Source organism: Columba livia, chromosome 5 (assembly GCF_036013475.1).
Source record: "Columba livia isolate bColLiv1 breed racing homer chromosome 5, bColLiv1.pat.W.v2, whole genome shotgun sequence".
Taxonomy (NCBI): Eukaryota; Metazoa; Chordata; class Aves; order Columbiformes; family Columbidae; genus Columba; species Columba livia.
In genome coordinates this window covers 62,856,380-62,868,159 of record NC_088606.1, presented here as the reverse complement: position 1 = coordinate 62,868,159, position 11,780 = coordinate 62,856,380, and the positions used below count along the sequence as shown (strand labels likewise).

Sequence of the window (11,780 nt, the reverse complement as noted above, 5' to 3'; positions counted from 1 at the left end):
GCTAGATACTACAGGAGATGCAGTGGCAGATGAACACAAAGCTCGGGAATAAGCATGGACAAGTTGACAAAAATAATGAAGCAAGATTTTCTCATACATTTGAAAGCAAAGTGGCTAAAATGTAGCTACTGTGATGGTAGGATGGGACAACACTTTAAGGTACTTTTGCAGAGAGCAAATTTGTCCCCATTTTCAGTCTTCATATTACAGCATATGTTTTTCAGGCCAGATTTTTGCTGGCTTTTTCTTGAACAGAGCATGTCTAGAGCTGCTCTTGGCCTATGTAGTAAGTCGTTCTGTGTGGTGGGTTGACCAGGGCTGGATGCCAGGTGCCCACCAAGCTTCTCTATCACTCCCCTCCTCAGCTGGACAGGGAAGAGAAAATGTAACAAAAGGCTCATGGGTTGAGATAATGTCAGGGGGAGATCACTCATCAATTACTGTCATGGGCAAAACAGACTCAACTTGGTGAAATTAATTTATTGCCAATAAAATCAGAGTAGAGTAATGAAAATAAAAATGAAATCTTAAAACACCTTCCCCCCACACCTCTCTTCTTCCTGTGCTTAACTTTACTCCTGAATTTTCTACCTCCTCCCCACCAGCAGCACAGGAGGACAGGGAATGGGGGTTGTGGTCAGTCCATGACACGTTGTCTGGGTTGTTCCTTCCTCCTCAGGGGAGGAGTCCTCATCCTCTTCCCCTGCTCCAGTGTGGGGTACTTCCCATGGGAGGGAGTCCTCTGTGAACTTCTCCAATGTGAGTCCTTTCCACAGGCTGCAGTTCTTCATGAACTGCTCCAGCATGGGTCCCTTCCATGGTGTGCAGCGCTTTAGGAACAGGCTACTCCATCCTGGGTCCCCCATGGGTCACAAGTTCTGCCAGCAAACCTGCTCCAGTGTGGGCTCCTCTCTCCATGGGGCCACAGGTCCTGCCAGGAGCTTGCTCCAGCATGGGCTTCCCCCAGCATGGGCTTCCCCCAGGGTCACAGCCTCCTTTGGGCATCCACCTGCTCTGGTGTGGGGTCCTCCCCAGGCTGCAGGTGGATCTCTGCTCCACCCTGGACCTCCATGGGCTGCAGGGGCACAGCCGGCCTCACCATGGTCTGCACCACAGGCTGCAGGAAATCTCTGCTCCGGAGCCTGGAACACCTCCTCCCCCTTGTTCTTCGCTGACCTTTGTGTCTGCAGTTGCTTCTCTCATGTATTCTCACTCCTCCGTCCAGCCGCAATTGCTGTTGCACAGTAACTCTGCTATTTAATGACGTTATCCCAGAGGTGCTACCACTGGTGCTGATGGGCTCGTCCTTGGCCAACAGTGGGTCTGTTTTGGAGCTAGTGGTGTTGCCTCTATCAGAGGGTATGGGCAAAGCCAGAGAGTGACTGAAACTAAGACACAAGGAAGGAAGAGTAGCTGCTAAATACCAAGCCACCATCAGATATCACTTCAGCTTGACGTCATTTTTCAGACCAAAAATAATAACAAAATGTCCAATTGAGCATGCACAAAGCATAAAAATTCTAGAAAAACATTTAGGAAATCAAAAGCTATATGAAGGCAAAAGAAGACTTCAGTACAACTTTAATCTGTATTTTCCCCAAGGTACTTGCAGAGCACCCGCTGGTTTCAGTGGAGTCGGCATTCAGGCTGTTTGTCTGGCCTAAGACTCCACAAAATATGCAGGACTTGGGTTTCATGTCAGGGAGTGATGAACGGGGAATCTCTTCCTAGAGCAAATTTAGCTCCTCCATTCTAGGGAGTCAGAGAAAACAAAACTGGCCTTCCTCTCAGCTGAACCAGAAAAAGATGTAGCAGTTTTCGGCCACAGGAACAGTACTGGTTCGTGTGCTTGTCCTCCCTTATTTGAGAAATACCGGGAAAGGTTGATGTTGTTTGGTTTCTGGAGGCATTCCTCGTAAGACGTAGAGGGATGGAACCTGCAGCCTTTGACAAGGAAGACAGAGGAGGAAACCCTTGTAGTTTTGGTTTTTTTTTTGTTTTATTTCAGATGTTCATTCAAACATTTTAGTTAACATTAAAAGAAAAAGAAGAGCTTAAAACAGTCTAACCAAAATCACTCTTAATCAGGTTTTGTTTCCATGGCATCTTTGATGTCATAAGCTTAATAGCTCTCTAGTGATCCATAGAGTCTTACAGGAAAAAAAAAAAGGCTAGACAACTCGAATGCCAAATGCTGAATACACCCTTAAAAATATCTTTTCTGAAAAGTTTTCAGGCCTCCTTCTTTTTTAAGAATCAAGGGAAACCTGAAATCAAACCAGGAATTTCCCCCTCCCACACATCGCCACCCCGCGTATCGCCGGAAATCTTTGCATAGCAGTTGGAATATATGGAGATCTGCAAATATATTATTAAACTGCAAAGGAAATGCATTAAAAAAACCTGTTATAAAAATAGCTGTAAAACACTTTTTTTTCATTCTCCAGATGCAAACTCTCAAGAAACATCTTTCTGTCAAAACTGAAACAGATTGTTGTGCTCAGCAGCACATTTCTTCACTAGGGAAACATTCTTGGTACAGTATTTTTGCTCTTCGTCTGATGTTTTTTCCAAGGATTTTCTAATTAATCATGGTGCTGGTGGATGACAGCAGCCATGCTATGGCTGCTACTAACACACACAAGTCTCACCAGAGGTATAGTGATGGTATGATTTGCTTTTAGTTAAAAGCTTTTGCTCAGTAATATTTTGATGGCCTGATCTGGCACTTGTGGTCAAGCAATGTTCCCAGTCCCAATCAGCCTTCAGGACCCCTATCTGATTTCATATGAAGAAAAAGGGGCAGATCTTTGGTTTGCTGATTTTTCTGGTTATCACTGGCTGTTGTCAGTGTTCGAGGAGAGGTGCATCACTGCCTGGGGACTTTAGTATCTGTAGGAGAGGGACTGAAGCTTCAGATGACATGACTTACAAAAAATCACTATTGAAGAAATTAAATGTCATGAACTGTATTTAAAAAAGCAAACTCCTAATCCTGATCAGGAGCTTTGTTTCTTTGAAAATAGAGTGTAAAGATTTTGCTCTGGGTATAGTAAAATGCATAGCAACAGTCTTCTAACTTTGATGGAAGGAATTCAACTTCTTTTAAAATAAAAGTTGATAAAACTCTGTTTAAAAGATGTAAAATGCATCTCAAACAAGATACATATAAAACGTGGTAAGAACAAAATGAAATAGTTCTTAAAAATAAAAGCCATTAATCATATTACTTTAGTCTTTATTGTTGCTAGAATAGAAACATGAATCAATGTTGTGTTCTTCACACGTCCAGGCTTGAACTCTCCAATACATATAGAGTGAATCTGGATGCTGTCAAACAAGCCAATGTATGAGCTAGCCATAATTTATAACCCTTTTAGCAAAATAGGTAAGCTTGCCATATTGAAATAATTATAATATTTTTAAAGGACAATATCTAATAGAATTCTAAGCATAACTTAAAAAGTAGATGTTGCCTCTATATGTGAAAGGGTTTGAACGAAAATGTCTATACTGGTGAATTACTCCAGGCATTTGCTGATCTAACAGAGAGTGTAACAGAGTTTATTGTGCCTTAAATCACCTGTGTACGTGTCAGAATTTGGTTGTCACACTTTCTCTGAAATGAGATATAGTGGCTGGTCTATTTTGATCTAGAAGGGGAAGACAATAAAAAACCCCACAGATTTAGCAAACAAACAAGCCCATATACATCCAGATACAATAACTACATATTTGTTTTCTTGTTTGAGCTACTGGCTTGTTTGTCTGTCTAACCTTGTGTCATTATGGAAAGGATAAAGTATGTTAATATAGTGTATTAAAAAACAGAAAAAAATACTTCTCATGTTTTGATAATATTTTTTCCTAGTTATCTTATGTGGCTTGTATTTTGTGCAACAAGACAGATTTTTTTAGATATACATTTATACATATATTTATACGCTATTGTTCCAAATTGTGTTCCATAACAAACATCAGCAGTTTTATCACTGGGAATTTTAATGGGTAAAGTTTTCAATTAACCACCCAGCCATTCCTATATAGTCCCATGTTCAGGTTTTAATGTGTTTCTATTTATTCTGCTTAAAAACAAGCATCTCCAGACAGAAGAGAATGACAGACACATGAAAGACCACTTTAATCTCCTTCCCCAATCAGTACAGATATATGAAGTGTGATATAAACTGAAGCACACTTAACTCACATTGTGGGAAACCTTGGAAAGATTATTTCCAGAATAGTGCTATGTATGCAAACATTCCTTATAAATGAATTTAGAAGAGAAGGATGATGAATATTAATCTCTGTAGCTGGTATTGGGAACTATAGGATAGTTGAGCTTGGTGGGAGCTGTTTGCTGGTATGACTACAAGCAATGTTAGATATAGCACTTACAAGGCAAAACCAAGCAAAACACACCTGCCTATTAAATTACTATGAAATGCATATACTATAAATCTCGCGAAGTTATACATATCTGTCTTCTGTTTGGAAAGTGAGTTACTGATTAGAGAGAAGGGCCAGGACCTGTAGGGATCCAGATCCAGGACTGGAGCAGGTGGAAACCACAAATAATTCAGAATTTTTAAGAGCATGATGTTATCATCACTATACACACCCACATATGCACACAATGACTTATACTACCTTTTTTTTTTTTTTTTTCTATTTTGGTAATTGGAAATCAAACAGAATCTTTTAAAAGAAAATAAATCTCTTACTGAAAGCTGTTAACTTTTCCATCTTGAAAATATTCTCCTCCTTTTTTCTTCTTAGTCATAATTTCTCCTTCCTCAGACTTGTCTTAGCCACTCTCTCCCTCCCGCTTTCTTTCTCTCTTGGTGACTAACAAGTTTCAGGAATGAACTTCAGAGGAGTCTGAAAGCAAAATAAAATCTCTTCCAGATTGGCTACTTTTTGATTAACCCCTACAAATACATATTGCAGGCAGTTCAGAAGACCGGCCGTAAAATACACACTCTTTCATCTCCGTGTTGCCCTTTCAGCTGCAGTTCCAGGTAGTAATTGGCAGAAGCTGTCAGTGAACTTTAGTCAGCAACATTTTCTTGAGGATCCATACTCAGGACTGATTTTTGCACACAAGTTCTCCCATGCCGAAAGGAGATGTTCTTAACAAACATGCCACTTTATTCCATTCTTCCGTATTTTTTTTCTTCTTCAAAAGCACATTGGTTTCCTTCTTGATTCAAATCCTCTCTTGAACTGTCCCAAGCCACCCAGCCTTGTAGTCAGTGATGGGATTCCAGCATCTTTTCTCCATGCGACATTCATGTAACAGCTCTTTTTTTCCCCCATAGCATGTTCCTTTGAAGAGCCCAACTCGGTCTGCAGCAATAGGTTACCTTAGAAAATGCCTCTTTTTCTCCTTTTGTCCATTCTCCACCCCTTCCTCTTCTCCATCCAATCAGCAGAGTAATTTCAGTATTAAAGATAAGCATTTTTTTCAAACTCACTCAGCATTTCTGTCCCAGTCGTATAAAGAATCTAGGTTTCCTATTCCTATTTTAAAGCTTTAACTTTAAACCGTTATTTCAGCACATTTTTACTTTACCTCTTCCGGGGACCCAATTTCTCTCATGTTTAACATTCTGTCTTAAAGTTCAGTAAGAGATCAAAATACTCAAAGGTACCAAGTAATTTCTATTTATTCCAGATTTACATCACAGTGTTAGAGAAAAATCTGGACTTGAAGCCCCAGAGTGATGTCTGTGCCACTGATTTTATTGTTATTTGCATGTACTATAGTGTCTCCGACAAAAACCACATGTTTCTGATTTACACAATGGCCTCTAACCTCAGAGTTAGCTTTTTCTTCCACAGACCCGTAAAATGCACATAAGGAGAAAATAAGGAGCACGGCTAACATAAAAGTGAACTGAACTGCAGCAGCTTTAGACCCAGCAGTTTCTGATTGTTCCACTTTTGCAAATCAGTGGCCAAGTGAGAGGCAGGAGCCAGGGGCTCAGGAGTCTCGGAGCATCACACGCTTGAGGGAACTCAAAGCACATCCACAGGTTTAGTGTTTGGTTTTTTAATTATTATTTTGAAATTAAACCCAACAGAGCAGAAAATACTCAGCTTGACACACCTCAGATCAAATACTTCTTTATCGTTCTGCATATATACCATGTAAAGGACTGATCCCACCACAACTCTTCACCTTCAGAAGAACTTGTTTAATGATTACTGCAGGGAATGAGGAGCTGTGGTCCCTGGGTTATGGTCCTAGTTCTGTTTGAAATGCCTCCACAAAAAAAATTTAAACAGAAAATCAGAAGTTTGGAGAAGTTGCCAGCAGGGCACTCCACTGCCTCCCAGCCCCCGGTGTGATTTACACCAGCTAGCGCTCTGGCCAAGGCTCCACTTCTCCTGTTTCACAAGCCCTGTTTGATTCACTTTCTTAGTAAGAAGAATCTCTGTGCTTCTTTTAAACTCGCTCGTTTGAGCAAAACGACCAGCTGGCCACTGTCCTGGGGGAGCAAGACCACAAACTTCTGGGGGTGCGAGGGGCTAGCCCATGTTTCTGGTTCACAGCATTTAGCAAGATGGAGAACTGGATGCTACATCCCGCAGGGAGATTCCTTTAGTTGTGCAGCCTGAGCCCGGTGACAGAAATGCTCTTGAGTGAGAGACCTTTACACAGGTATTCAAAACTAATCATAAATAATGAACTCAATTGAATTGAAACATGGGCTGTTTTACTGCTACTAGTTTCACACTCCAAACAATTTAGAAAAGCTAAAATTTAAATAAATACTCTTTATCTGACTCACGATGGCTTCAGATCAATCGCAACAGTGTAAGAGCTATTATAATATTTGAATGTGCTGTAATTTCATTAATGTGTTTCTTTTCAGAGATGTTTAATATGAAGGATTTTTTGCTGTGTTCTGATGACATTAGAGTAAATTGTGCAGGATTGTACTCGCTTCTTGGTGATGACCATCCAGCAGGCTGGGAAAGGAAAGGAAAGGAAAGGAAAGGAAAGGAAAGGAAAGGAAAGGAAAGGAAAGGAAAGGAAAGGAAAGGAAAGGAAAGGAAAGGAAAGGAAAGGAAAGGAAAGGAAAGGAAAGGAAAGGAAAGGGAAAGGAGGGAGGGAAGGAGGGAAGGAAGGAAGGAGAAAGAGAGAGAAAGAGAGAGAGGAAGAGAGAGAAAGAGAGAAAGAAAGAGAGAAAGAAAGAGAGAAAGAAAGAGAGAAAGAACGAACACAAGGTAATAGGCTGTGGTTGATGCTTTTAAAAGTTTTTCTATATGCAGGATTTCAGCCACATAACTTCTACCCATTTTAATGGGCTTACATAACCAAAAACCCTTTTCACATGTTTGGGCTAGTACTTAAAGCAATGTAATGTATTTGTGGTCCTATTTGTCCATGCAACAAATCTTCCCTAAAATACGCTTAGGGGTCTGAATGGCAGTGAATGATTTATCTTGTGATGCCTTTTGTGGCTGCTGCCTCCAGTTGTCCTTCAAGTACCTCTCTGCAGAAATGCCTCAGCTATTCACAACGTAACTGCTGAGTTGCCAGTTTGCAATTCAGTGTATGTAAGAAAACTACACTTGATCCTGGTTTACCTCAACATAAATTCCAGACTGTCCATAGCTGCCACATGGAGAGAAGAAACACCACCTTGGGTGGGAAGAAGGGCAGCATGGACCTGAGAAGTCACCATTTATTGTAGATTAAGTTCTCCCTGCTTATCAGTCAAAACTCTTGGGGTCTTTGGTGTTATTTAAACTAACAGCCTTTTACACAGGCCCCGGCCATATCTTGAGGTCTTCAGGTAGATATAAATAGAAATTATGGCTATTGTAAAGTCCTTTTAATTTCTAAAAGAGGTGAAATGAGGTTTACTGTGAGTAAACAATTAGGTGAAAGCTTTCCAAAAGGCACAGTCTTTGGGATTTTTGACAATAGATACTATTTAAAAGTAGTTTGGTTTTGTGATTGTGGGTGGGGTTTGTTTTGTTTGTTTGTTTTAAATCTCATTGTTTTCTTCTTTGTGTAAGTGGCATGCAAAACATGAGTAGGTCAGTGAATAATGGTAGCTTGGGTGGTATTTGCTTCTTTGGATTGATGCCTAAGTAGTCTAAATCACGTATATGCATGCTGGCATCACTGGATGTGAGATTACAGAAATGGAGAATTACATATGCCTTTTTAGTAATTAAAATTTCTATTGTATTTGATGCCTTTATTAGGAGTCCCTGAGCCCTCTTAATTCCCAGTGTTAGAATCCCCGTTGCCTATTTTTAATATTCTTGCAACGTAAATACATTTTTCACGTAGCTTTAAGGACCTTGTGTGAATAACATCCAAATAAACACAAAACAATGAATCATATAATTTCTGGATACTTCACATGCAAGTAGTATGAATTCAGGTCATGAAGCGCAGTGAATTTATGAGGATGCTATACTGGCTTGTAAGACCAATTAAACACAAAAGATTGCTTTAGCTGTTTTGCAAAAGAACTTTGAGTTTGAATATTTCATTTGCATTTTGTTTACCAAAAGCTCCCAGCGAGTTTCAGACAGATGCGTGTTCTCATGAGCTCGTCCCTCCCATTTGCATTTTAGCACTGCCATATTGCATGGCTCTGAAAAGCAAAAGGAAGAGGATATTTATTTTAAAAGGGCAAAATTTGGTATTGCCAAAGAGATGGCAGCAGGTTGACCCTGTCACCTGCTCTGCTGTGATGTGGTACCCGCAAGCAGCGACTAACACAACCTCTGAAAGCTGGATAAGGTCATAAGGGAAATGAGTAATTGAAGAGGTGAATAATGCAAATACCAGTGTATTTGGTATATGGTTCTTACACCCTTTTACCTTGCTAAACTGTCTATGAACCAAAGTGTCCATGCAATCCGAGAGTGAGGCTGTGGTGCAGTTTTACTCCTAATTCTCTTGTGATCAAACAACACTCTGGGTAAGAGCCCAGATGTTCATGGCTTAGTGGTAACTACACTGGATGGTATATTTAATATAACTTCCTGATTTCAAACTGACAAAGCAACAAAATCTCATAAGGTTACTGAAAGTAGGACATCTGAATAGGCAAGATAGGAGGAGGAGCGAAAACTTGTTATATACTGGTGTTACATACCCAGCTATACTTAACACTGAGTTGGTCTCTTCTCCCAAGTAGCAAGTGATAAGACAAGAGGAAATGGCCTCAAGTTGCACCAGAGGAGGTTTAGATTGGATATTAGGAAACATTTCTTCACAGAAAGGGTTGTCAGGCATTGGAACAAGCTGCCCAGGGCAGTGGTGGAGTCACCATCCCTGGAGGGATTTCAAAGGTATTTAGACAGTGTTCTTAGGGACATGGTTTAGTGCCAGAGTTAGGTTATGGTTGGACTAAATGATCCTGAGGGCCTCTTCCAACCAAAATGATCCAATGATTCTAAATTAGACATTATTGTTCATTAGCACAAGTGGAAGAGTTTTACTGATTTTTAGTGTTTAACTTCCATTCCCCTCACATTTTGCTTGGCAGGTGCCTGAAATGTCTATCAGACTAACTTCTGTCTTTTGCTCTGGATCTCTCATACGTTACTGTGTTTTCACCGAAAAAGGACCAGTAGTTGCCATAATAAATCAATGTGACACTACCTCCAGAAAAGGTCAGTCCCAGTCACCAATCATTGTTTATATTTTACCATCCAAAACTGAGAAGTGTCATGTGAGGTGAGGTGGGCCCTGAAACCTTTTGCCTTGTGGTTTTAGGAGTGGATGCTCTGCTACATCTTTCTCTGCAATTTCCCATAAGATGGGGCAGACTCAAAACTTTTTCTCAGCCTCAACAGATTGCAAAAATTTTGTCACAATGAATAGGACCTATCTGCAAACAAAGATGTAACAGCCTCATAGTTTCTACTTTCAGAAAGGTTCATTTCTCCATGTTCAATAATAATTCCTGTGAAAAAAAAACAGTCTTCCCTGGTTTATAGACTCTCCAAATGTGCTGGATATCTGCCTCAACGATCGGTATAAAACTTCCATTATCTGGAGAATGGATCAGAAAATTGGATGAAGACAAAGACACTGAAATATCCTGAAGAAATGATCCTGTGATATTTTCTTGGTTTGATCAAAATCAAAGTATTTTGATGAACAGTATTTTAAATAACATGGGGATTTTAGTAAATAACTTTGTCCCCAACATGCAAAACTTTTTTCTACCCCAAACAGTTGCATTTATTTTGGCATTGGCTTATGTTCAAAAAGAGATGGAAGTGATACCAAATTGCATGAGTGCGTGTTGAACACATTTTTCTTGGTGCCTACAGGCACAGCATCATCTTTAGAGGAGTTTTGCTGGGGTGGTTTCAACACTGCGTGTTTCTGCAACATTTTCAATGACAGCATCTGGATATGGACCACATGGCCACCTACCACACCCTCCTGAGAAAGGCTGGGTGACATTTCTGGTTAAAACTTCCATCAGTGAAAACTGCAGAGCTGTGATCCCAAAATGCTCACAGATGACTCTCACTTTTTCCAGATTTTTCATCCAAGTTCAAAAGAAAATATTTCAGGGTCAGAGAATTTTATTTGTAGAGGCTTTAAAAAGCTCAACATCAAAATGAAGTTTCTTGTTGAGAGAAGTATTTTGTCCAGTATGAAACATATTAACTTTGCAGTCCTTCAATTTTTAATATATGTATATATTTTTAGGGAGCCAGCAACTCCAGAATCAACCTCCTCAAGGTAAAACTTTTCCAAGAGGATGTACAAGGCAGAGAAGATGTGAAGCAAGAGTTACTAGATTTTTTTAAGTGACCTGAAAGCAATATATTTTTCCTTACCTCAGGCAAAAATACACACCAGAACACCTGCATATGTGCCTTTGCATACCATGCAAATGCTTTGGGGTCAGGTGAGGGAAGGGAAGAAAGAGAGAGGAGAGGGAGAGGGAGAAGGAAGGAGAAGGAGAAGAAGGCGGAGAAGGTGGAGGAGAAGGTGGAGAAGGTGGAGAAGGTGGAGAAGGTGGAGAAGGTGGAGAAGGAGGAGAAGGAGGAGAAGGAGGAGAAGGAGGAGAAGGAGGAGAAGGAGGAGAAGGAGGAGAAGGAGGAGAAGGAGGAGAAGGAGGAGAAGGAGGAGAAGGAGGAGAAGGAGGAGAAGAAGCCACGCTGTCCCATGTCATTAGATGACCAGGTCATTAAGATGAACATAAATAATCCTATTTCTTACACAAATTGCTTCGCCACCTGCTTACCAAGGTTCAGCAGTAGCTTCCCATGTTGTAACCAAACGGGAAGAGTCAGAGCTCAAAGGAACATCTCTCAAACTATGGTGAAGGAGAAAAAATATCCTTCTCTCCACTGCAGTTTCAAAGCAACAACACATTTGCCTCCCTCCATCTACTTTTCTCTCTTCAGCTTCTGTATTTATTTTCTTGCAAATGTTGTGGAAGTGAGGCTGTGCATTAAGTAAATATTAAGCAAATACATTTCTCCTTGGATGCTGGGTCCACCGGACTTCCACTTCTTCAGAATTTACATCAAAGTATTTCCATTATTTTCGGATTTTTATCCCTTACCTAATACCATGGCATCTGAGATACTCTATTGGACAAACCTGAGCCAAGCACAGGTTTCTCCCTTCCCCCAACATGAGGGCACAAGCACATATAACTGCATTCCAGCTAATTTAACAACATAAAAGTGAAATATTTTACATGTAGGATCCGGAGCCATCATTTTCTAATGTCAAAGGTCACATGAAATACCTCTTATGTTGTCTCAGCCTA

The 11,780-nt window shown here is 40.4% G+C and overlaps 1 long non-coding RNA gene across 1 annotated transcript; it reads right to left on the bottom strand.

The window, feature by feature from the left end:
• Positions 1 to 465: 465 nt before the first annotated feature.
• LOC135579702 (uncharacterized) lies at positions 466 to 5,478 on the bottom strand. The gene is made up of 2 exons (XR_010473304.1): positions 4,725 to 5,478; positions 466 to 1,944 (listed from the first exon to the last, which is right to left on the bottom strand). It is a non-coding gene; the product is annotated as an uncharacterized LOC135579702 (long non-coding RNA).
• Between the last annotated feature and the right edge of the window lie 6,302 nt (positions 5,479 to 11,780).